The sequence below is a fragment of the Aotus nancymaae genome, unplaced genomic scaffold, assembly GCF_030222135.1.
Source record: "Aotus nancymaae isolate 86718 unplaced genomic scaffold, 86718_ANA_hifiasm-v0.15.2.pri h1tg000022l_1, whole genome shotgun sequence".
Lineage (NCBI taxonomy): Eukaryota > Metazoa > Chordata > Mammalia > Primates > Aotidae > Aotus > Aotus nancymaae.
This window is the reverse complement of record NW_026988435.1, coordinates 8,424,864-8,450,761: the sequence shown is the minus strand read 5'-3', so window position 1 is coordinate 8,450,761 and position 25,898 is coordinate 8,424,864. Positions and strand designations below refer to the sequence as shown.

The following is a 25,898-nucleotide window of genomic DNA, read 5'->3' as shown; positions in this document are numbered from 1 at the left end:
CATACTGCCAAGGTTCTATTTAAAATAATTTTACCAATTGTCACTATGAATTTGCATAGCTGTTTTCATTTCCCTATAACCAGACACACATACAGGTATTTATGGTTTTGGTATATGGATTCCATTGTTATAAGATAAGATTTTTTTGTTTGTTTAACTTTGGAATATTTTACGTATTTATGCTGGTTGTTTTATCTTTTGACTTACGTTTAGAGGGCAGCTTTATTTTTCACCTAATTCGTGTGTTTGAATCTTCTGGGTTCCTGGAAGAATATTAGCAAATTACCTCATGTTAACTAAACTCTCAATGTTATTTTCTCTCTTGCTTTTTTAAAAAAATCTTTGGGTATCATCATTATGATGCTATTTCTTTTTTAAAAATCACTTTTCTGCTGATTATCCACATTCATACCTATGCTGAAATTTGGCAAGTTGTATAAAGAATTAAAATTAGATCTGTGAGTTATTTATTAATGAACAAACTTTGTAATTGATCAGTATCTCCATCATGCCAATATATAAGGTTATAAAGTTTTAAAATGCATATAAGATAAAAGAATATTAGCTAATAGGAGCAAAAATATTTTTAAATATTATAAATTTCCCAAAATGAGACTCAATATTAATTAATATTTCAACCAAAAATTTATGATTACTGTTGACAAACTATAGATTTAAGTAAAATGAGGAAAAAGTTAAATAATACATGTGAACAATTTAACTCTTAAAATTATTGGGCCTGTTTTCAAGGTTATTACAATGCTATATATAATTTTAATTCTTAATATTCTGCATTTTATATTTCTGTGTAGATATGTTAATCTCCTTTGGAAGAATAGAAACACTTTAACCCAACTTCAAAAGATAGTAATAATGAGCAAGTCTAAATCCTAAAACATGATGAGCAAAGATAAAAGACCAGAGCTGAGTAAAGATTTCCTGGAATCATGACCCATTTTAACGTGATTTATGCCCAAATATGTTTGTCATCATCAAGATGTCAAGAACTATGAAACAGGATAGTCACTTATCATCAAAGGTGTAATTAGTCATTTGGATATAGGCTAAAATGTTTTAGAACAATTATTCAATAACGCTTCATAAAATATCTTTGAATTCTTTAAATGTGAAAAGTAAATTTTAATAAACTTGAGAGTTGGTGTGCTCTCAAGTACTTGAGAGCATACAATATTAGTATACTTGATTAAAATCAATTATATAAATGTATTATAATTAGCATTACCAGTTTTCTTTCTTAATAGGAAAGGAATGAACATAAAATAAAGTGGCTAAGATTTACAGAGTCACATAACAATAGTATTTATAAACTTATTAATGTTTTGTAAACTTCTGCATGACTATTAACACAGATAAATTAAATTCAAATTTATCTTGAGGGATACTAACTATGACTAAATCAAAACTCAGTCAGCATTCATGAATATGTCAAATCAACTATCTTTCAACTGAGGGTAATATTAATTGATTTTCTAACTGATTTAGACAACAAATAATAGAATTGCCAATGAATAAAGCAACCCTTTGGTAATATTTGATATTTCATACAGTTGTGCTTTACTCAATATTTTACTTCTACCTGAAAATACTAAATAATGAATGATGCATATTTTTGGTTCACAGAGATTGTTTAAATTAAATTATATGAAAAACATTGTTTAGATTCTAAAATCCATAAATTTTCTGCATTGTTTTTTAATTGAAAGGCCCTGTAAAGAATTCCAGAAACCCATGTATGAATCTTTTATTTTTCAAAGTACTACCAAATACCTTATCTGCATGGATGCTCCTACCTGCTCTATGAAATAGAAAAGGCTAGCGTCATCGGTTTGTTTTTGCTTTTGTCTTCTCATGAGAAATCGAGCCTATCTTACATATCCAGTTATCTTACAATGCCCTACTTTTAATTCCACAAAGCATAGAACGTAGCAGGCCATTAGCTTATTTTATGTTAAAACGTTCATGATTTGATATCCCTTACCTTCTAGAAATATTTCCATCATCCCTCAAGTCCCAAAATGTTAGCGATTGACTTTTCAGTTATTTGATGACACTGTTCCTGCTCCCCTGTGTCAGGGATGATAGTGTCATAAGGAGCATGTCAGTGAAACCACTGTCACAAGTGTCATAGTTTAATTCCAATTATCTAGTTGATTCTCTAATCAAATATCTAGTAGATATTAATAAACATTATTTACAAAAGGAAGACAAATATTCTCATTTAGTATGCATTTCATGATGCAGCTATTATAGCTGACCTTCATCTTTCCCCCCCAAAAAAAGACTTTTTCTTTTCTTGACATCGAAACCTAATATTTTATTTCAAAAGCGGGTAGTGGTCAGGGAGGGGAAAACAAAGGTAACAATTATTTGAGAAGATCAGCCAGGATATATTGTGGCTGGGAACATTTCAGAAGAAAAGAAATAATTAGTTTTATTCTTTTTTTTTTTTTTAAGGAGTAGTTTAGAGGAGAATGAATTGGACTGTGAGCCTATCATGGACTTCTCAAAAGAACAGGAACATGAGGCGAAATGGTGAGGAAAGCCCACAATTCAGTCTACCACAACATGGTAAGCATTTCCAGCTTTAAACCATGAAGAAAAATAAATTAAGAATTAGTGGAAAAAAATAGAAACCATGGTAAATCAAAGAACAAAATGCAGAATGGATACTGGAGGGATGAAAGTCTGTATGAGTCCTGCTTCCAGGAAAGGCCCTCAGCCTCCCAAGGTGCTGGGATTAAAGGCTTAAATCAAACAAAAACAAAAAAAATGAACAAATGCAGAAGTCTCCCAGATCTTTATCCCAGCCCTGAATCCCCTGTGATTTCTTGCTTAGATATCAAAGAGCTATAAATCTTCCCTTGTATGTCTACTCAATGCTTCAAAATAGATATGTACTAAATTGTCCTCAGAGCTGTCCTGACCTCCCTGATAATGAGTTTTATAGCCCTTGATATTGTAGTTTTCCTGGGCCTGAAATATATTAATTACCAGAAATATATGAAATGTGCGGTTGTAAAAAATCCCTGACTTTTCTCACCTGAATCTAATAATCACTAAAATACATATTATTGCTTTCATGTCACATTGACCTGGTGCTTGTTTTCCCTTCTATCTTCTGTATGTTCTTTGATGGTTCTGTCTCCAGTTTCTTATGCCGGAATAGTCATTCCTTAATAGCTGGCTCTCCATTTCATACATCCAATTGGTCACTATATCTTCTCAATTCTTCATATAAAATACTTCTGGGGTTTATGCTCTTTTCATTAGTACCATGGCCTACTTTAAAAATTGACCCGGCCGGGTGCGGTGGCTCACGCCTGTAATCACAGCACTTTGGGAGGCCGAGGCGGGTGGATCACAAGGTCAAGAGATCGAGACCATTCTGGTCAACATGGTGAAACCCCATCTCTACTAAAAATACAAAAAATTAGCTGGGCATGGTGGCGCATGCCTGTAATCCCAGCTACTCATGAGGCTGAGGCAGGAGAATTGCCTGAACCCAGGAGGCGAAGGTTGCAGTGAGCCGAGATCGCGCCATTGCACTCCAGCCTGGGTAACAAGAGCGAAACTCCGTCTCAAAAAAAAAAAAAAAAAAAAATTGACCCATTTTAGCCTCACAGAGTTGCACTCGCCGGCTTCAAACGCTGTCACCCCTTTCCCATAAAACCAGAGAGGACGCCAGGCGCGGTGGCTCACTCCTGTAATTCCAGCACTTTGGGAGGCCGAGGTGGGCGGATCACGAGGTTAAGAGATCGAGACCATCCTGGCCATGGTGAAACCCCATCTCTACTAAAAATACAAAAATTAGCCAGGCGTGGTGGCGCGTGCCTGTAATCCCAGCTACTCAGGACGCTGAGGCAGGAGAATTGCCTGAACCCAGGAGGCGGAGGTTGCGGTGAGCCGAGATCGCGCCATTGCACTCCAGCCTGGGTAACAAGAGCGAAACTCCGTCTCAAAAAAAAAAAAAAAAAAAAAAACCAGAGAGGAATTAGCTTAGAATCACAAAGCCTTCTCCCTAAAAGCAAAATGGTTGTCTTGCTGCTATGTACCCAACGACAGAAGTACGACTTAAGACAGGAGATTCTACAGAAAGAGTATACGTTGTGATATCAGACAGACAGGCAGGGTTTTAGATCCCATTGTAGGGGCATACCACCACCTCTATCAGTTCTGTCATCTTAGATAAGTTCACTTCTCTGGAACTTAGTTCGACTACGTTTTACTTTGAGATAATAATGCACACTTCATAGGATTGTTGTGAAGACTAAGTAAGATCATGTGTATTAAGAAATATTTGCTGTAATGTGTTGGATGCTTGCTAGATGATAATTTTCCTTCTTGCATTCTCCTGCCACATCTAAGCACCATCGATGGTACCAGAACCTGTCTGCAGAAACTCTGCATGCTTTCCCAGTTCTCCTGTCCTGCTATCATTTGGGGACCAGGGATATCTTTATTTCTCAAACAGTGTTAGAGAAGCTGGGTGAGACCATATTCTGTCTCAGGGAACCTGTGTGATCAATGCTTCTGCAAATCTTCCTTCTATAATACCTGGAAACTGTTTCTGTTCATGCTATTTTCTTGCTCACACATCAATGATTTCCCGTAGGTTACAAGCAAAAATAAATATTTCATAGCTTTTGCTATTGTACGCTTGCACATTTTTATGATATCAGCTCTGCCACTTATTCTCTCTGCCTGCTTGGCTTTCCTATAAAGTCCATGTTGTTTCACTGCTCTGTGCTTTACACAGCCAGCCCCTGCAATTAGAATGCTTTCTCCTGCTTATATTTCCTGCAAACACCCATTATTCTCAGATCAACTCCTCTAAAAAGCATTTCCAACCTTTTCTTTATCTCAGAAGGTAGGTGTTTTCTAGCTTAGTGTTCCTATCTCTGCAATGCCCTTTGGTACCTCTCTATAACCTTATATCTTGCCATATTGGCACTACTTGTGTACTATTTATATACCATTTGTCTTACCCACTACAATATAAATTGCTTGAATGGATAACTGTACCACAGCACCTAGAATGTGCTTGAACGTCCACAAATAGTAGATAATGAAAGGTGTTGCTATCATTATCTTTATCATTGTCATTATTATTATTATTTTGCAGACAGGCTCTCATTCTGTCACCCAGGCTGGAGTACAGTGGTGTGCTCTCAGATCACTGCAACCTCTGCCTCCTGGTCTCAATAGATCCTTCCACCTCAGCCTCCCAAGTAGCTGGGACTACAAGCATGGGCCACCACACCCAGCTAATTATTTGTATTTTTTGTAGAGACTGGTTTTTGCCATGTTTCCCAAGCTGGTCTTGAACTCCTGAGCTAAGTCTTCTGCTAGCGTCAGCCTCCCAAAGTGTGGGAATTACAGGTGTGAGCCACAGGTATTATTATTTTCTTTATTATTATTATATGTATTTTTTTACTTTAAGTTCCAGGATAAACATGCAGAGCACACAGGTTCATTATACAGGTCCAAGTGTTCCATGGTGGTTTGCTGCACCTATTGACCCATCCTCTAAGTTTCCTCCCCTCGCCCCCTAATCTCCAACAGGCCCTGGTGCGTGGTGTTCCCCTCTCTGTGTCCATGTGTTCTCACTGTTCAACTCTCATTTTCACTATCATTATGTTCATTGCCCTTATCTACTTAATTTTTTTTCCTTTCTCAGGCAGTCACATTCTTATCTGAATTTTCTTTGTCGAACTGAGCTACCATTGTGTAGCCTGTATCATAACAAGTATGATTTTTATGCAACCACTATTTTCCTATAATTCTAAATACCAAAACTTTAAAATCTAGAAGAAAACTGCAGAAAGTATGCTTCTCTCATTTGCATGAAAATAGCATTCTGTAATTGAGATTTCAAAGTTGAGAAATTCTAAAGCCTTTGTTTAAAAAAATCCTTAGAAAAATTAATCATATTTTTCCAGTTTTTTAAATAAATAAAATGGAAAGCAATGAAGCATAATTTAACAACCTTCAAAATGCACACTCACATTTTATTCCTAAATTCTTTTATGCTACAAGTTGGTGCGAAAAAACATAGCCCTATCATGACGGTCCTGAGAGAAAACCTCCTTGCTTGGAAAAGGGTGAGGTGATCTAGGAATAACCGGCATTCAGCTGTTCTATCCTAGTTTCAGTACAATCAGGAAAAAAGGCACCATACATTCACAGAAACTGTACCTTTCTCTCCTAGAGTAACTTAATGAACTTCTATGGATCCCTGAACAGGATCTTCATCGCTCCAGTAAGGCCAGAGAGAGCAGAGCATTTAAATATGCAGCAAGTAATCCTACTCTATTATAGATCTACACTAGGTTTGAATATAGTGTAGATCTCCTCTCACCAAACATGGTATTAACTACTCTTTTTTGCTTCAAGTGAACCAGCCACTCATGCAAAACACATTTTTATTCTCATGGAGATAATATATAGGTCTTCCTTTAGAAAGGGAAGTTTGTAAAAATAATAATGTTATTTAATCAAATAAATAACTTCATTTATCCTTGTAATTTACTCTGTTATTTAACCAAAGGTATATGCAACTTATAAGTTTAATTGATATGCTCAATTAAAGCCAGTAATTAGTATTTGCAACAGAAGTATAAATATAATCGTAAAAAACTGACTAATCACTTTTCCTTGTTTAAAATTTTTTATCTATTCTAAAATAGTCTTTAGTCTGATATATACAATAGTATTTCCCTACTTTAAGCATTTTTTTGGTCTTATTTACAAAATAATTGAGTCCTATTATTTAATTTGAAAATGAACTTTTATTCTGAAAATAATTTGACAGAACATAAAACCAAAATCTTTGTGGGTAGTTAAATATTTAATGTTGACACAGTCTTTTTGTGACCTATTTATTTCACCTGGATATGATTCTAGAGAGTGTATGAGCCCCTTAAAATTGTGTGCAAAACTATATATGTTCTTATATCATTCTGGTGTAAAAGGTAGAGCAGTTTTCCTCAGAACCATGACATAAAATGAAATCTATTCACTGTGTGTAAATTTCTCCAAGCAGTATATAGTTTAATACTGAACAAATACACATGTGTATGGACTCCCTGAAGTACATGAAGTAATGAAAAGTCCATGAGCATATGCACATCAATTTATTTTCAGAATAATAGGAACATTCTTGGTTATGTCATAAAACTATGTATTACAAGGACATAACTTTATTATTCACTATTTCATTTTCCTATGCTCTGGTTTATCATCACGAAGTTATTAACCTCACATGATTTCTCTTGTGCACTCTATGGAAATAATCCTTTATTGAGAAAATATGTATCTCGAATTTAGTGGCAGCAAAATAGATTTGAGAAGATCTCATTAAAGTATGTTTAGTAACATTTCATTGAATCTTGCTTACTTTATATTTTTACACGCAGAAAAATGTTTTGGATGTTTAAGAAAAATAATGTGTAGAATTAGAGAGCTCTGTGACCACCAACATTGTATCGCCAACTGTATCTTGCATTAAGAGACAGATGGACTTGCACTAGAGATTTTAAGTCAAGTGAAGAAGTTCCTGGGTGAAAATTAACATTACATAAAAAATTTCTTACAATGAGTTCTGTCTCTAAGCAATGTTTATGGCACATGTATTGATATTTGAAGTAGAAATTACTTTTAAGTAAATACTACATGTAAATAATATTACCTGGAGTTCCGTGAAACAAGGGACTGTGTCCTATTCAGTGCAATATCCTCCAAGTGTGACACTGTATTAATAGTTGATAAATGAAAAAATAATCAATGAATCAATCTATGGATGTGATAAATCCACAGCTATTCTTCTGGCTCCTGGTAATGTACTAGGAATACTGTGTGTTCTTAGTGTACCCTAAATAACTCTTTAAATATTCTTATATATGTGAGAAGAATTTGTTAATATGATGGACAAGCATCATGCTCCAATGAAGTTATAACCTAAGCAGGGTAAACAAAATATTTTGGTCTACAAAATAAATAGCAATGCAAATTTTAGTCACTAACTTTAGTAGGGTCTTTGTACTTTAAAAGATATTAAGAAAAATTATTTAAGACATGCAAACAAGTGAAGTGAGTGCACTTTCAACAGGCCCACTCCAAATAATTTAATATTCTAGGAAATGCAATTTGCTAAATTCACTGTTTGCTACTGATGAAAATTTCAGATTTCGTGAAGTTCCATGTCTACTTGTAGAATTTTTTTCCCCAACAAAGATATAAATTATTTCTATCCAGAAGAAAATCCAACCTCAATGCTATAGCTTATTATACCACAGGGTGTCATTAACCAGCTTTGACTCTTACCCAGAAATCTTATACTAATATTGTCTCCAAAGGCCTATAAACACTCAGATCTTCAAAACGCTCTTTGAATCAGCATTGCCATCTGATTGGCTTATTCATTAATTAAGAAATTGAATAATGTCTTTGGCACATGTTTATTTTATATTTTTATGAGCCACATTGCTAATTTTTTGAAACTTAATGGAAATCTTCACAACTGCATGAAGTAGGTACTAAAATCATCGCTATGCGCTATTATTGGTATTAACAGTATGGTAGGTACTAGTTTCATCCCCGTAAGGAAACAGTTAGTGGGATTAAATTACTTGTCACACAGGTGGTAAGAATTTCAAGCTCTCTAATGCCAAGAGCCTGTGTTCATAACCACTGTACTGTGCCACCTGCCTAGAAGCTAAAAGAGAATTCGTAATGAATAACTAAAGCTAAAATCCGTAACTTGCATGTGTCTTAAAAGCATTGTCAAAGGCAACGTGAATTTGTAAAAGTATTTCCTTCACTAAATTAACATGATACTAGAAATAATTACACATAATTTATATGTATAATATGTATTATACACACAAATACATAAAGAAGAATACTTCTTCTTGTAAGAAATGTTCATCACAGTAAATAGTTCAAATGAATTCATGAATAGAGACAAAAACTTCCGCTTCTTTGGTAGAATCAAGCTGTGTCACTGTGAGATAGCCACAGAGTTTCTTTCACTTTTGACATTATCAAGATTACACATTAGTAACAAAATAATGTTTAAAAATTGTATTTGAGTTATTTGAAACTTTTATCAAGAGTTTCAGGAATGAAAGCCTCTGGATACTGACTAGGCAGATAGAGAAAATATTTGCCAAGTTTTGTTCTGCCTGTTGTGTTGTTTGCTTTTGTCTTCAGACGGGTGTCACAGGGTTTAAGTGTCTTGAAATCACCGTTTCTTTACTCAAAGCTTCTTTAAGGTGTGAGAGTCTTAACACCTTCCTCCAGATGTCATGGAAAAGCCACACATGAGAGATTTTTGCCTCCTGTTTAGAATTTTTAAGCTGCAAAGGATGACACTTTGTTTATGTCTGCAGTGTTCTTTTCTGGCCCAAAATCTGTTTGCAATATTGTCATTGTTTCCACTAGCAGACTCTGCTTCCTTTAGGAGCTGTTTCTAGATAAAGGCATATAAGGTGAAGAGACTGCTGCTTCCCTTAAGTATCCAGAATGTCTCCAAGCTGGAACTAGGGAAATATAAAAACCTTAACTATTTTTCTTTTAAAGCCATTTCCCAAGTAAGCCTGCTCTATCAAAATAACCTAATCTACTTGTTGAATAAAAATGCAGATTTCTTGGCCTCATTCCTGACCTTTTGTGTCAGATCCTCTGAGCTGGAACCAGGGAAATAGTATTTCAACAAGAAACTCAGTTGACCCCACACTGTATTTACAAAGCACTTAAAAAAATTAAAGACATAGTCTTGCTGTGTTGCACAGGGGAGTATAGTGGCATGATCATAGCTAACTGCAGCTTTGAATTCCTGGGCTCAAAGGATCCTCCTGTCTCAGCCTCCCAAGTAGCTACTACATCTGGCTAATTTTTTTTTAATTTTATGTAGAGCTAAGGTTTCACTATATTGCCTAGGCTGATCTCAAACTCTTGGCCTCAAGCAATCCTCCTGCCTTGGTCTCCCAAACTACTGGGATTACAGGCATGCGCCACCACGTCCCCGACCTATAAAGCAGTTTTTAAAGTCCTTTTTATATTTGTATGTAATTGAGACTTGCACAAAGATTCTTAGCTTTTTACTCTGAAAAAAACGTATTGACTTCCATTTTCAATAACTTTGTAATCAGAGCTTACATGTTCACTTCTGATTCTCTTTAAAGAAAAATTATCTTGTGTATCCTCAAAATATATATATAGCTTGACTTCTCAACTCAGGTGCATATTTTGTGTTATACATGAGAAAAAACTACTTAATAGGGTGAGTATTCCTAATTGTTGCAAACTATCTGATAGTACTGTTTATTATTTATTTCAGTGGTTGTATTTCTAGGACAGCGATGATATATTTGGATATAAAACCCAAGTTGGGTTCCTCTAATCAGTATAGTATAACTGCAATGTGATTAAATTTCTAATTCAGAATTGTAAGATGCTGTGTGTGTATTCATATAGGTACATGTTCACTTAAGGTATGCATGTGTATGTATGTATGTATATGTATATGTATATGTATGCACACAAATACTCATACAAATGTGAATATATGCATATATCAAAAATGAAAACAATTGGAGACTTAAAAAGTGTGTGTTATTTTAGGAAAGACTTATTTCCCTTATTTCCCTTTTTTCCCAAGCTATTTCCCACTAGTCTGTATTCATTTGTTTATTTAGGCCTGGGAAAGTTAACATGAGGTGGCACTTAAGAACTTCAAAGTCTAGATCATACAAATCCATGTCTTTTGATCCCTAATGCCTAATGCAGTGATAAACACACTTTGAACAGTGATGAATGGATGGATGAATGAATGAAAAACAGTGGCTTAGACCAGGAGTCTGCAAAGTGTAACCTGCGGTATCAAATCCATATCCCTGGTGCTAGGAAGGGTTTTTACATTTCAATATTGTTTTTAAAATTCGAAAAGTTGGTAATATTTTATGACACATAAAAATCATAGGAAATTCAAATTTCAGTGTTCATGAATAAGGTTTTACTAGAAAACAGCTATGTTTATTTGTTTAGGTGTTTTGTATGGCTGCTTTTGTACTGGAATGATAGTTGCAACAGAGACTATATGGCCTGCAAAGTTGAAAATATTTAATATCTGGCCCTTTACAGAAAGTCTACGGATGCCACAGTTTAGACAGATTAAGTATCTTTCCTAGAGGGCTACAAAAATGTAAATTATGTATGTGGAATCAAAGATAGGTGTTTGATCTCCGAATTCAATGCCTTTTCTCCGTACTTTTCTAAGCCTAGAAAATTGATTTTCATTCTGAACCATACATCTTGGTTCCTGCTCTAGAAGTTCTTGGTTTTAGGCAGAACTGGATTTCAATCGTAACTCTGCTCAGGGCTGGCTACACAACTTGTGGGGCTCAAGGCAAAAAGAAAATACCTGGCAATGGCAAAGGACCTTTACCCTTGAGAGGCCCCCCCAAACCCAACTCCACCCCCCAGGGCAGACAGGAGCTAAATATGGAGATGACAGCTGAAAGTTTGGTGGAGCTGCCAATTTCAAACAAGAAGGTCCACCTCCTCCTCTCTGGCAGAGACTGGCAGTGACCAAGGAGAGTGGAACTTTCTGTTGAGGTCCAGAGAACCAGTGGGCAGAGATCAATGGTGGACTGAACAAGAGCTGAAGCTCCAAGCCCCTGGCTCTTGCTCCAATGTCCCATCAGACTTCACTGCAAAATATAAATTCAAAAATAAAATGACAAAGAACCTCAAGACAGCAACCACACAGCATTAAACCCCAAGTTTCTGAGCCTGGTCACACAGGTTTTACTTCCATGAAGCCAGATTATAACATAATGAGATATGATGCCATAACAAGTTAAAAAATCTATCTGAACCCCTATTTACACAGTGAGGCCATGTAGTTGATGATATCTGTCTCAAAAACTCTGGAAGTCACAATAAGACCATGCATATAAAGCAGTTAGCAATGTTCTTGGCTAATTATTTTTCAATTTCCTGTACTTCCTTCTAGTATTAAATCAAGAAGTAGTATTCTTATCATAACAGACTTAATGTTATTTCCCAATTCTAGAGACTAAATTTCTTTTTAGCATGAACTTCATCAATGGTTGGATCATACATTATCCTAAAGAGATGTCCAAATTACAGATAAATTGAGCCATTAGTTAGAGCCATTTTCTTTCCTTGTAATAAGGTTTCCCTGGGCACTTATCAGCTAGTCTGTACCCTCTGGGTCTGCACATTGTAAAGCAAATGAGGAACATTCCTTGGGCATTTTCAGACCCTTGCCTTAGCTGTAGTGTGCCAGTGCAAAAATTCGAACTTGATAATTTTATGGTCACAAGAACTAAGCCTACACCAAAGAGACACTAAAACTACACTAAATCTATAGTAATTCTAGATATTATTCTCCAGGATTCTACCCAGCAGAAAAGGAGATATCATCCATTTTTTTTTTATTATCTGCAAAGTAGTCAGCATGTACCCACTTGGCCAGATGGATTCCTTGCTAGTGTTCAGCTTCCTTTAGGGAATCTTTGTGATTCTAATCAACCAACTCACTGTTTTAGGAAAGACAATAATTATATTGTTACCTTAGAGATCTAAGGTTGTCAGTAAACTTAATGTACTCATCAAAGTCCCATTAGCAAGAGAATAATCTCATTCACTGAGATGTTGGTTTTTTTAATGTGAGAAACGATATTTTTTTCTTTTAGCTTTTGTTTTTTGTGCCACGAGTCATATAATACTGTGTCCTAGTAAACAATAATCTCTCAGAAGATTTTATTTTTGTTTCATGTTGAGTCATACTCAATTTTTATTTGGAAAATAATTTGTTTTAATATCCATAAGTGGTTTTTCAATTTGTTATGAATAATAGAATCATCCAGTAAGCATTGAATAAAGGTGAAACTAAGAATATCTTAATGTTTTAAATTTCATTAGTTTGCAATTTATTAAAGACGGGTATTTCCTGGAATGTTGACATCTCCCATCAGATTATAACTCCAAGTTATATTCAGAATGTCCCAATCTCAGAAAAGCTGACAGTACTGAAGAGAAGCAATTCAACTATCTTCCAGACCTCCCTGAGGAAAAAGTTTTAAAATATCTATCAACTCTCTCCTATATCTTCTAAAACTAAGGGTCAGAGAGATTGGGTGAGACATTAGAGAAAAATAAAACAATACAAAATCTTGGAGTCCATTTTTTCCTTTTGTTCTTCAGTATCTACTTATTCCTATCCTTAGTTCCATAATTATAAATTAATTATGGTAACTTTAAACTTTAAGTTATTGTTACAGTATCATTAAAATAAAATAATACTTTGTAGATTATGGGAAAAAACATTTCGTATCAGTGATATGTTGTTTTTTTTTGTGATAAGAAACATCAAATTTTTTCAAAGATTTATTATGTTTGCAAAGAATTCAGAAGGACTTTTTTTATTAACATGGTTTACTAGTCAATGTTAATTCCCTAAATTTCACGGATATTCATTTTCAGTACTATTAAATAGGCTTTTTTTAGTTACAATTAGTAACAAATCAATCAAACAATCTTCTTTTAATAAAAAAGAAAAGGAATTTAGCTCACACAAGTGAACAGGCCAAGGAATCAGAATCTCACAGTGTCATAAATCTTTCTCCATAGTCTCTGTTCTGCTTTCCTCTGTGTTCACTTTATTACCAATTATTTTTATGGAAATAAGGCAGTCGTCAGCAACTCTAGGATTACGTCTTCCTAGTTTAACAGTGCCAACGGAACAGAGAATCTCTTTTCTTACAGTTCCAGCAAAAATCTGAAATTGAGCATCATTGTTGATTATTTGATAAGCCAACCTGAGGCAAGTTCACAATCCAGAAGCTGAATATGTGTCCAACCCCACATAAACCACAGGGGAAAAAAATGGAGAGGAATAGTTCCGTCAGGAAAATTAGGGCACCATTACTCAGAGAGAGGAAACTGGATTATCCACAGAGGAAAACAAAAAATGTCCTCCAGTAGAAGTAGATGAATCTGAAGGATTCTAAATACTTTGGATAATTAATTTATTATTTATATTAAATGTTTATATACTGTGTGGCAATTTTCTAATTTTTTTGCCTCATATTTTCTTTTGGAAATATCACATATATTTTAAGTGAAAGGTATTTAACCCATTTTTCTGCATTAAGTTGAATTGAATGTATTACAGCTCCTCCTTGACTTTAGGCAATAACATATTATGGTTATGATCTAGTTATTATTGAAAAATATCTTTATCTCTTATCCATAATCAGTATGTTTCATTTCTATTTTCTTATATTTTTAGATTTTTGTATTTCTTATTCAAATATTTTTAGAATTTATTTTATCCATGTATATATTATATAGAAATAATTACTGAGATTATTGAACAATTTCTTTCAGAACATAAAATGCTTATTTACTTTAAGATCTCTGGAGAGAATCCAGAGTCAAACTTCAGTAAAGCTACACTCATTAAATAATAAAGAAAAAGAACCTTAATGATATAATAATTGCTAATTGAAATTGACCACTAGGGAAGAAAAATATTAAGGGCTCATTATCTGGAGTAATTGATGGAAGAAGTGGCTACTAGACAAAACACGACTCCTACAATGTTTCACCACCTGTCAATGGTAGAGGGACCCTTCCAGTGTCAGGATAAACATTTTCTCTCTGTTCCAAATTTCATCCCTGCCAGCCACTTCAGCGACGCTACTCTACCAACTATTCCCTGCCCCCATCTATCTTCAATCTCTCTCCATAATCCTTGCTTTTCTGCTCATAATCACTACTCTGTTTTCTATCTCTACAATTTTCTCATTTTGAGAAGCTATATGAATCCAATAATGTATGTGAAATTTTGAGATTGGCTCTTTTTTTTACTTAATGTAATGCCCTTGAGATCCATCCAAGTTAATGTATATGTCAGTAATTTTTCTTTGATTACCTTTTGTTGTGTTGTAGCTGAAGAGCTTTACATTTAAATTGTTGCAATATGTACTCAATGACAAACTGGAAAACCAATTGAGCTGTGCACATATATTATGGAAACAGTAGATAAGAAAACACAATTAAAATAACTCCACTTTCTTCAAATCTAATGGCAAAAGCTAGAAGGAATGAATAGCTTCCTTAATGCTATAATCTGAGTCTTAAAACTTCCTTCCTAAAAAAAAAAAATTTCAAATTATTTGCCCATTTTTAAGTAAGGTTTTTCCCTTGTTGCTGAGTAGCTTGAGTTTCTTGTACACTTTTGATATTAATTGCTTATCTGATGTATAATTTGCAAATATTTTCTCCCAATCCATGAATTGTCTGTTTATTCTATTAATTGTTCTTTTTCATATTTTGTTTTTTTTATTGTGTAGAAGTATTTTAATTTTATTTAATCCTTTTTTTTCTTTTGCTTATGCTTTGGTTGCTGTGCATTTAGGTTCATATTCAAAAATTCATTGCTTAGATCAATGTCATGAAGCTGTTTTGTATATTTTCTTCCAGTGGTTTTACAATTTAGGTCTTATGTTTAAGTTACTAATTCATTTTGAGTTGCTTATTGTAGTTAGTGTAAGATAAGGGCCTAATTTCACTCATCTGCATGCAGATGTCCAGTTTTACCAATAGTTTTACAATTTAGGTCTTATGTTTAAGTTACTAATTCATTTTGAGTTGCTCATTGTAGATAGTGTAAAACAAGCGCCTAATTTCATTCATCTGCATGTAGATGTCCAGTTTTACCAACACCCTCTACCAAAAAGACTTTCCGTTCCTCAGTTTGTATTCTTGGCAACTTTATCAAAAGTGTATGAATTTACTTCTGAGTTCTGTATTCTGTTCCACTGTTTTATGTGTCTGTTTTTATGCCAGTACAGTGCTGTTTTGATTACCATAGCCTTGTAATATATTTTTGATGTTGGATAGTATGATGCCTCCTGCTTCGTTCTCAGGATTGCTTTGATTATTTGTGGTCTTTTGTGATTATAAGCAAATTTTATGATATTTTTCTTTAAAAAATGTCATTAGAATATTTTGTTTGTTTTTTTTCACTTTCAGCTTTTACTTTAGAATCAGGGTGTACATGTAGAGGATTGTTACAAAAGTATATTGTGTGATGCTGAGGTTTGGAGTATAAATAAATCTGTCACTCAGGTAGTTAGTGTAATAACCAATAGGTAGTTTTTTCCAACTCTGCTTCATCTTGTATTCTCCAGTGTCTATCGTTCCTATTTTTATGCCATGTGTACCCAGTGTTTAGCCTCCACTTATAAGTGAAAACATGCAGTATTTGGTTTTCTATTTCTGCATTAGTTTGCTTAGGATAATGGTTTCCAGCTGCATCCAGGTTGCTGCAAAGGACATGATTTCATTCTTTTTCATGGCTGCATAGTATTCCATAGTGTATGTCTACTACATTTTCTTTATCCAGTCCACCACCGATGGACACCTAGGTTGATTCCATGTCTTCACTATTGTGATTAGCACTGTGATGAAGATATGGGTGCATGTGTCTTTTTGGTAGAATGATATATTTTCCTTTGAGTGTGTACCCAGTAACAGGATTGCTGAGTTGTCTTTTCACAAGTGTTTGTTCATGTCCTTTGCCTACTTTTTAATAAGGTTATTTGTTTTTTACCTGTTGACTCGTTTAAGTTCCTTATAGAACCTGGATACTAGACCTTTGTCAGATGCATAGTTTATGAATATTTTTCTAAAGAAGTCATACAAATGGCCAACAGATATATGGGAAAATGCTCAACTGTAATTATCAGAGAACTGCAAATTAAAAATGCAATGAGACATCACCTCACAACTCTAAGATTGGCTATGATAAAAAAGATGAAAATAAATGTTGGTGAGAATGTGGAGAAAAAGGAAATTTTATGCTGCAGAGAAAAGGGAACACTTATACAGTGTTGGTAGTATTGTAAATTAGCACAGCCATTCTGGAAAATGTTTCAAAGCTTCCTCAAAAAAAAAAAAAAATAATAATAGCATATGATTCAGCAATCCCACTACTGGAGTATACCCAAAGTACTTGAAATTAATATGCTGAAAAGATATCCACACCCCCATATTTATTGCAGCATTATTCTCAATAGCTCAATATTGTTCATTAGATGAATATTTTTAAAATGTGGTATATGTAATAAAATATTATTCAGCTTTAAAAACACAGGAAATTCTGTCATTTGCAGCAACAAAGCTGAACCTAGAGGATATTATGTTAAGTGAAGTTAGTGAGGCACAGAAGGACAAATACTGTTATCTCACTTATATGTGGAATCTAAAAACATTGAACTCATAGAAGCAGAAAATAGAAAGATAGTTACCAGTGGCTCTGAAGGGCGTATGGATGGGAAAAGGGGAGATGCTGGACAATGGGTACAAAGTTACAGTTAGACAAGAGACACAAGTTCTGGTGTTTTATTGCACAGCCAAGAAAATACAGTTAATAATTACATATTGTTTATTTTAAAGAGAGGATTTTAAACATTCTCCTCACAGAGAAATGATAAATATTTGAGATCATACGTATGCTTATTAGCCTGATTAATCATTCTACATTGTATACTTATAACAAAATATTACATTGTACCCCAGAAATATATAATTATGTATCAGTCATGATTTGTCAGTTATCAATACAATTATTATTATATAACAAAACTATTATTTGTCAATTACAAATAAAACTTTTAAAAATTTAATAAATAAAATATAGAGTCTCTTGTAAACATTAAAGAATAACTTCTCTAGGATTTTTTTAGTCCCTGAAATCCCCATTAGTCAATCCTTTTAATCAATACTGGCAGCAAAAGTTCTTTTTTACTTACCATTGCATTATATGTTCAAAAGAAACTAAAATATTAATCCATTCTCCCACTAATCATATTAACAAATACATGAAAGGGCAAGGGGAGTTGGGTACTCTAGTCAGTGGAGAAATTAGTTTAAAGAAAGTGCATCCTCTATACGTTATTTGAAATTCTAGATTTCTGTGAAGCTCAAGTACCTTCAAAACTAAACTAACATAGGACTGGGCACAGTGGCTCATGCCTGTAATCCCAGCACTTTGGGAGGTCGAGGCAGGCAGATCACCTGGGGTCAGGAGTTAGAGACCATCCTGGCCAACATGGTGAAATCCCATCTTTACTAAAAACATAAAAAGTAGCCAGGAGTGGTGGCACACTCCTGTAATCCCAGCTACTTGGGAGGCTGAGGCAGGAGAATCGCTTGAACTCTGGAAGCAGAGGTTGCAGTGAGCCAAGATCATGCCACTGCACTCCAACCTGGGCAACAAGAATGAAACTCCATCTCTAAATACATAAATAAATAAATAAATAAATAAATAAACTAACATAAATTTCATCTTTTGATATTTCCCAAGAGCTTCTCCTTAGACTTTACTCCTACTTTTTTTCCCTCTCTTCCTGAAATTAAAAGTTGATTAGATTAGAAAAGAATTTCTTCATTCCCATTAAGGTTACATTGTGTACTCACTCTTCTGGAAAACGGAAAATCTTTGAACATTAGCAACTCAAAACAATAGTTTTTATGAAGAGACTCAACACATTGAAATTAGTTATGAAACATCTCATGAGCTATATGATTTTCAAATATCTAGGATTAAGTTTCAATAAAATAATTTCCTGGGGGGAAAAATCTCTAAAATAATGACAAGTACTAAGTTATTAATGTCATAGAAATTATAATGAAATATTACAACATATATGATGGCTTTAAAATTTCTAAAGCAAAACAGTATCCGTATTTCTGGAGGAGAAACAAGAGACTAGAAATCTCTCCAGATTACAAACCAGAAAGCTGTTTAAGACTAGCTTTTTATAAAACAACCTTTTGGCACTTCATTTCTAGTATGTGAGAAACCCTACCCCAAGAAAAAAATAGATTTTCCTCCATCAGATTTCAGACTCAACTTGTTAAAAAGCTGTAAAATGCCGCTAAGAACAATAAAACAACAGACATACATTCAACTACAGATTTGAAAGGATACACTTACTAGGTGCTGGAGTTAGGTCTTGGTAAGGGAGAGTGTTGTGAAGAAAATTTCCAAGTTTGGACAAGCTTATAGGACCTCTATCTTCAAAGTATGCAAAGTCCATTATTCAAGTAGACCTATACAACTAAAGCCGCTGAGGTTTTATCTCTACCTCTGGATGACACTACACATTTCCTGTAAGATGTTATAACTTAAGCCCACTCAAAAACTAATCTCAGAAACAAAAATATTAATAAAAGCAAAATGAAGGTATTTGTAAAATTTTTTGTTTATGCTGGTAATCTTAATAATATAGGCTCAAATTATTTTAACTGTATTTTAACAAAGACAACATTGATATGCTTAGCTGGATTCTGTTCATGATGTTATATATTTTATATTTTGCATTCTAAGATATTAAATGTGAGCTGTGTTCTTCCTGAGTGCACTTTATAATTATGTCAGATGTTTACATCATATGCGTTGCTTTGAAGTACCTTGTACTTTATTTCTAATACTTACTATCTCTTAGTTTTGTTTCTTTAATACTTAGGGTAAGCATAGCTATATATTTGCTTTTGAGTACAGTTTTAGTTGCCTTTCATTCATTCTGGTGTGAAAGGTTAAATGTTTAATATCTTAAAAATTTAATCCCAGTTTTGACATGCTCCTTTGTCTGAGTTATGGTCAATGATACTTCTTAAATTCTTATATAGTAAAATACTTGCAAAAACACAGTTTTATTATTTATTTTTATTTTCACTGATTATAGTCAGAAAAAATAATTTATTAGCAATAGATGAAATGGAATCTACAGGTATACTCTTCTTGCATTTTTGTTCTGTGGTTTGAGACATTCTTCCTCTTGAAATTCCAACCTACTAATTTAAGACTTGTCTTGACATTCATATCTACTAATTTTTTTGTTCAAAAAATCACGTTTATAGTTCTAGAAATAAGTTGTTGTTTTATTCCTGAATGTTTTAAATATTTGTTGTTGTTGTGTTACGGTTTTTTGGTCAGGTTGCCTTACGTCTCCTCAAGCAGATTTATCCTTTAGAGCACCTCTCCTAGTTGTGTGTTCTCTTTCTCGCTCTCTCTCATTATCTTCTCCCCATTGAGACGTGTTATACGTTTCTTCGTATATTCAATGGGCTTCCACTCCACTTGCCCAGACAGTCAATGACGGATGGTGCTATGGCATCTTCTCTTGTATGCACTAGTACATTGGCATCAGCTTGTCAGTCTCTCAAAGCATCTGGAGGCAGCTCTCTGCTCCTCTGCTCCCTTGTGCTCTTGAAGCCTTAAGTGGGGAGAGAATTTAGTTCTCACCTATTTAACTAATCTTTGACCTGCTAAAGACAGAACATGGAGACCTGAGGAACTTTTACCATAATATTAATCTTCTCCTTTTTCTGATAATCGAGGGATCTTCGTGGATCAAGCTCTTCCTAGAAAAAGCTTTGTTCAGATCTTTACCCCAGAGACCTCCAAGGCTGCTTTCCAGGCCTTTCTCCAACACAGAGGGTGAAAACTTTCCAGTCGCTTTTTCTCTGACTCCCCCAGCAAGTCTGAATGATAGATTCAGCAAAGAGAATGAATTTAATTTGATATAGGAGAAAAGTGGGATGTGTTGGGGGCCACATTTTTTGAATCCTTTTTTTATCTCAGTCCATTGTATTACTTATACAGTTGTTGTATGTTATCCATGGTTTTGTCGTGCCTGGTGTCAGTTACCCACAATCTACCATGGTCTGAAAATATTAAGTGGAAAATTCCAGAAACAAACAATTCATAAGATTTAAGTTGCTCATCTTTCTGAGTAGCATGATAATATCTCTCTCCGTCCTTCTGTGTCCCTCTCAGGACTGTGACTCATCCCTTTGTCCAGCGTATCCACGCTGTCCACACTTTCTGCCTATTAGTCACTTACAGGCCCTCTCAGTATTAGATTAATTCTCACAGTGTCACAGTGCTTGTGTTCAAGTAACACATTTTTTTTTCTTTACAATGGCCCTAAAGCACAACATGAATGATGTTGGCAATTAGGATACACCAAAGAGAGGTCAGAAAGTAATTTTAGGCTCACAGAAAAATTAAAAGGAAGGTACAGAGATTTCCCATATATCTCAACATATGCATAGCCTCCCCCATTAGCAACATTCCTCACCAGAGTGGTACATTTGTTACAACTGATGAACCTGCACTGACACATCACTTACCCAGAGTACATAGTTTACATTATGGTTCAGTCTTGGTGCTGTACATTCTATGGATTAAGGCACATCTGCAAAGTCCCTTTCACCATGTAAGGTAATATATTCATAGGCTCTGGGGATTAGAGTACGGAACTTTTTGGGAGGTTATTATTCTGCCTGCCACAAGGTATGATAATAATATCACTATTATTTTTATTATTTGACTAAATCGCTTCAGTGTTCTAATGTTGTAAATTTTTAAAATAGTAATAATAAAGAAAAATGGTAAAGTGTATTATTATTCTCTCAGTCCTTTGGTAGGGATGGCAGTAGTAAAAGGAGTAAGAGAATTTATAATCTATTCTCTACCCTAGTCCCCCAAACTCAAGCCCTGCTCTAATTATTTTCAGTAAATCTTAAATGATTTGTTGTAGACAAAGGAGTTTCTGGCTTGATAAATACACCTGATCTATTGAGCACAAGTCTACAATTTACTGAGCAAAGGCATGTATAGAGCACTGTAACGTTTCTGTACCTCAGGGGTACAAAGTGCACCCAAGACTGAATAGGTCTGTCTCATCATGGCCTGTGATTCCCTGTGAACGCCTGCAGAAGCCTGTCTATATTAGGATTAGGTCAACAAAAACTTCACCCTCAGTCATCATGTTCCACTGTTTTGCCTGGGAAGACAGATCTGCTCTTGTGAGTTTGTCTGTCAACACGACATGCTCTTCACATAGGTTCACCTTTTTCCTATCCATGGTTTACTTTCTACAGATGCATCCTAATCCTGTATCCAACATGAACTCTTTCTTGAGGTTGAGCACCTATATTTTGGGCACTAAAGTACTATATTTATCGATGTGGTTGGTTCCTTCTTGCAAGCACAGTAGTTGCTTGTAAAATTGATTTTATCTGAAATAAATGGATATTCTGGGTTTTTACCATGGCATCTTTTGTGTCATCTTCATTCATAGCCTCCTTGAACCTAAAACCAAGTGTGACATCTTTACTAAGAGTGATAAATAAATGCTTTACCATAAAAGTTAGCATGTCCTCTGTAATGGGTCAAACTATTTCTAGTTCCTTTACCAACCCGGCTGCAAAAATTACAGATCTGAGACAAGTGGTTTTCTTTATCACCAGTGCATTTCCTTTGTTGAGTTTAAGAAATTTTAGGCTGGGCTTGCTGGCTCACACCTGTAATCCCAGCACTTTGGGTGGATCTGCTGAGGTCAGGAATTTGAGACCAGCCTGGCCAACACGATGAAACCCCATCTCTACCAAAAATACAAAAAATTAGCCAGACATGGTGGTGGGCTCCTGTAATCCCAGCTGCTTGGGAGGCTGAGGCAGGAGAATTGCTTGAACCTGGGAGGCGGAGGCTGCAGTGAGCTGAGATAGCACTGCTGCACTCCAGCCTGGATGACGAACAAAACTTACCTCAAAAAAATAAAGAAGCTTTGGCTAAGGAATTTATTGTTGCTGTTCATCACTACAGTGTATTAGTCTCAGGTAAGCAGTCACTCAGTCCATAAAAACACTTCATAGTACTAAATTGGCCTGACTCAGGATTCTGGGGATAGGACAAGACCAGATTGTAGAAGAAATAGAAGGTTAAATAGTTTTAAAAGCATTAAAAATTTTTAAAAGTTACCTATGTTTATTTTTTATAATTTTTAGTGTTATTCTTGCTCCCAAACCAGTATCTCTAATTCAGCCTCTAGAATAGGGAGTCATAAATACCTTTAAAGTTCATTACAATTAGTACTCTATGGAAAGAATTATCAACACTATGAAAGAGAATACTGACAAGACATCATGAAAGCCTAGAGGAATTACATCACTCAAGATGATGTCGTTGTTACAGAAAAAGCCATGAAAGCCATCAGGCCTGAAACTATAAATTCCTGCTGGAGGAAACTGTGTTTACATGTGCATGATGTCATGGGATTCATGACGGAGAAAATCAAGGAAATTAGGAAAGAGGATGTGAATACAGCAGAAAAAAAAAGGGTGGAGGTTGACAGGTTTAAAGACATGGATCTTAGAGAACATCAAGCGCTGATAGATACCACATCAGAGGAATAAACAGAAGATAGTTGCATGGAAATCAGTACTACTGAACCAGTGCCAGATAGTGAGGATGCAGGCATAGAAGAATCAGTGCCAGAAGACAAACTGACATTAGTCAATCTGGCAGAAGGGTTCTGATTATTTGTGGATTATTTCCAATATTTTATGACATGTGCCATTCAGCAAATGGTGGGAGAAGGATGGATATTGTATAAAAACATTTTTAGAGAAATGAAAACACAAAAACATCAGACAGAAATTACAATGTATTTCTGTAAATTAACACTCTGGGTGCCTGCGTCTTCTGCCTTCCCTTCCATCTCCTCTCCACTTTGCCCACCTCTGCCACCCCTGAGACAACAAGACCAACCCCTCCTTGATGGGAAGGATGAAAACTTTTATGATTATCTAATTCCACTCAATGAACAGTAGATATGTTTTCTCTTTCTTATGATTTTCTTTTTTAAAAATTAAAAAAAAAATTTTTAATAGAAAAGATGGGGTTTCACCATGTTGGTTGGGCTGGCCTTGAAGTCCTGACCTCAGGTAATCCACCCGCCTTGGCCTCCAAAGTGCCTGGATTACAGGCATGAGCCACCACGCCCGGCCTCTTATGATTTTCTTAATAACACTTCCCTACAGTATATCACACATATAACCTATAAAATAGGTATTAAAAGACTGTTTATGTTATCAGTAAGACCTCTGGTCAGCAGTAAACTACTGGTAGTTAACTTTTTGGTGCATCAAAATTTATATGCAAAATTTCAACTACCCAGAGAGTCAGCGCCACTAACCCCTGCATTGTTCAAGGGTTCATTGTATTTGTATTGTAGAAGTTTTTTATAGTTTTGTAGTGATGTAATATTATAGTTTTAATCTTTATTTCCCTAATAGGTAATGATGTTGAACATCTTTTCATGTGTTCATTTTCCATCTGTATATCCTATTCCCTAAAATGTCTCTTTGTGTCTTTTGTTCATATTCTAATTAGATTATTTTTATTGCTGAGTTTTGCAAATTTTGTTTTTCTTTTCTAGATACCAATCATTTGTTAGATATGTCATTTGCATATACTTTGTAGCTTTTCATCTCTCATCTTTACCAGGTTTTTCACAGATAATTTTTGAAAATTTTGATGAAGTTCAATTTATTCATTTTTCAATTTATTCATTCTCCATCCCAGAGTTTAATTCCATTAAACATAGATCTATTGTTACAAATAGTGCATAGAGAGATGTACATTTTCAATTAACATTTATTGTGTACTTAGCACTATGAGTGGTAGCTAACTGTTGATGGCCTAAGTCTTTCTGAAAACTTTAATCTGGGGGTGAGTACTTGGGAGATAAATATAGTCATATTCCTTATAAATAAGGGGCTTCCCTAACAGTAGAAGTTACAAAGAGAAAGAAGACCATGGGCCTCTTCCCTTTGAATTGTCCTCCCTCTTGCTATGTTACTGCTTGAGCTTCTTGTGTGGGCTTCATATTATCGCTGTCTTTCTACCACTCATGAAGGGCAGGCTCCAGAGTGACCACGGCCAAGCCCCAGCTCTACCAGCAGACCCCATCTTCTCATGATTCTGTGGGCTTCTGTTTCCTGGTGTTTCTCTTCTTCCTGGCATCTCTCTTCATCTCGCTAGACTCTTGGTGAATTTTTACTGGTGGAAAAAGATGTCAAGATTAGTAAGAAAGGCAAGATTTAAGGCTGAATGAGGACTATGCTAAGTATTTTGACGGGGCCACCACTGCGTGTGTGCAGAAAAAGAAATTCCCTGAGGTGAGTGAAGAAAGCCCAGGTGGGTAGCAGGGAGAATGCTGTCTCCATGAGGTCCTGTTTGGTGGTGGCTTCAGGGGGCCTTGCTGAAAGAGGTTGGAGCCACCGTCCATAGCTCTGGCCAGTATGAGAATGGTAGACTCTGCCTTTTTTCATAAACAATCAGTATCTTTTATAGCTACAATAGACCTTCTAAAGGTAACACTTACCTTTAGATTTAAGTTGTTCCAGGAGAAATTTTTTATAAAAAAGTTAGGAATCACACTTGCAAAATTCAGAGCTCAGGCCAGAACCTCTCTTAAGTCACTTGTTTAAGCCCCAACCTCTAGATTCACTCACTCAATTGCATTTGTTGTTCAAAGGAATAATTATACAAGAGGACTTCAAAGAGTTCATGGAACAAATAAAATTAAAAGATAAAAATATAAAATACAAAATTTTTTTCTCAATATACCAGCCATTAAGTCCAACTCTAAAGGTCTTGGGAATTTAACCTGCAAAGGCAGTCTTTTTTTATGTTATTTGCTCAAGAAAAATGGGTGCCCTTTAAAGATTTCTTTTAATATTAGGAAACAATAAGAATTCAGAAGGAGGCAAATCAGGGCTGTAGTTATTTTCCATTAAAACCTTTGCAAAATTCCCTTGTTTATTGAATTAAGGAGAGGAATTAACAGAGCATTGCTGTGGTGGAGAACTCTCTGGTGAAGCTTTCCTGGGCTTTGTCTGCTAAAACTGTAGCTAAATTTCTTAGAATACTCTCTTAATAAGCTTAGGTGGGCTAAGGAGCAAACATCTCCCCAATGTTGTCA

At 35.0% G+C, this 25,898-nt stretch overlaps 1 protein-coding gene across 1 annotated transcript in view; it reads left to right on the top strand.

Moving 5' to 3' along the window:
- The first annotated feature begins 2,475 nt into the window (after window positions 1–2,475).
- The window catches only part of HTR1F (5-hydroxytryptamine receptor 1F), a 123,514-nt gene continuing 100,091 nt past the window's right edge, over window positions 2,476–25,898 (top strand). Inside the window, exon 1 of the mRNA XM_012454643.3 lies at window positions 2,476–2,589. The gene's annotated coding sequence lies outside the window, so the exon portion shown is untranslated. The remainder of the gene's footprint in view (window positions 2,590–25,898) is intronic.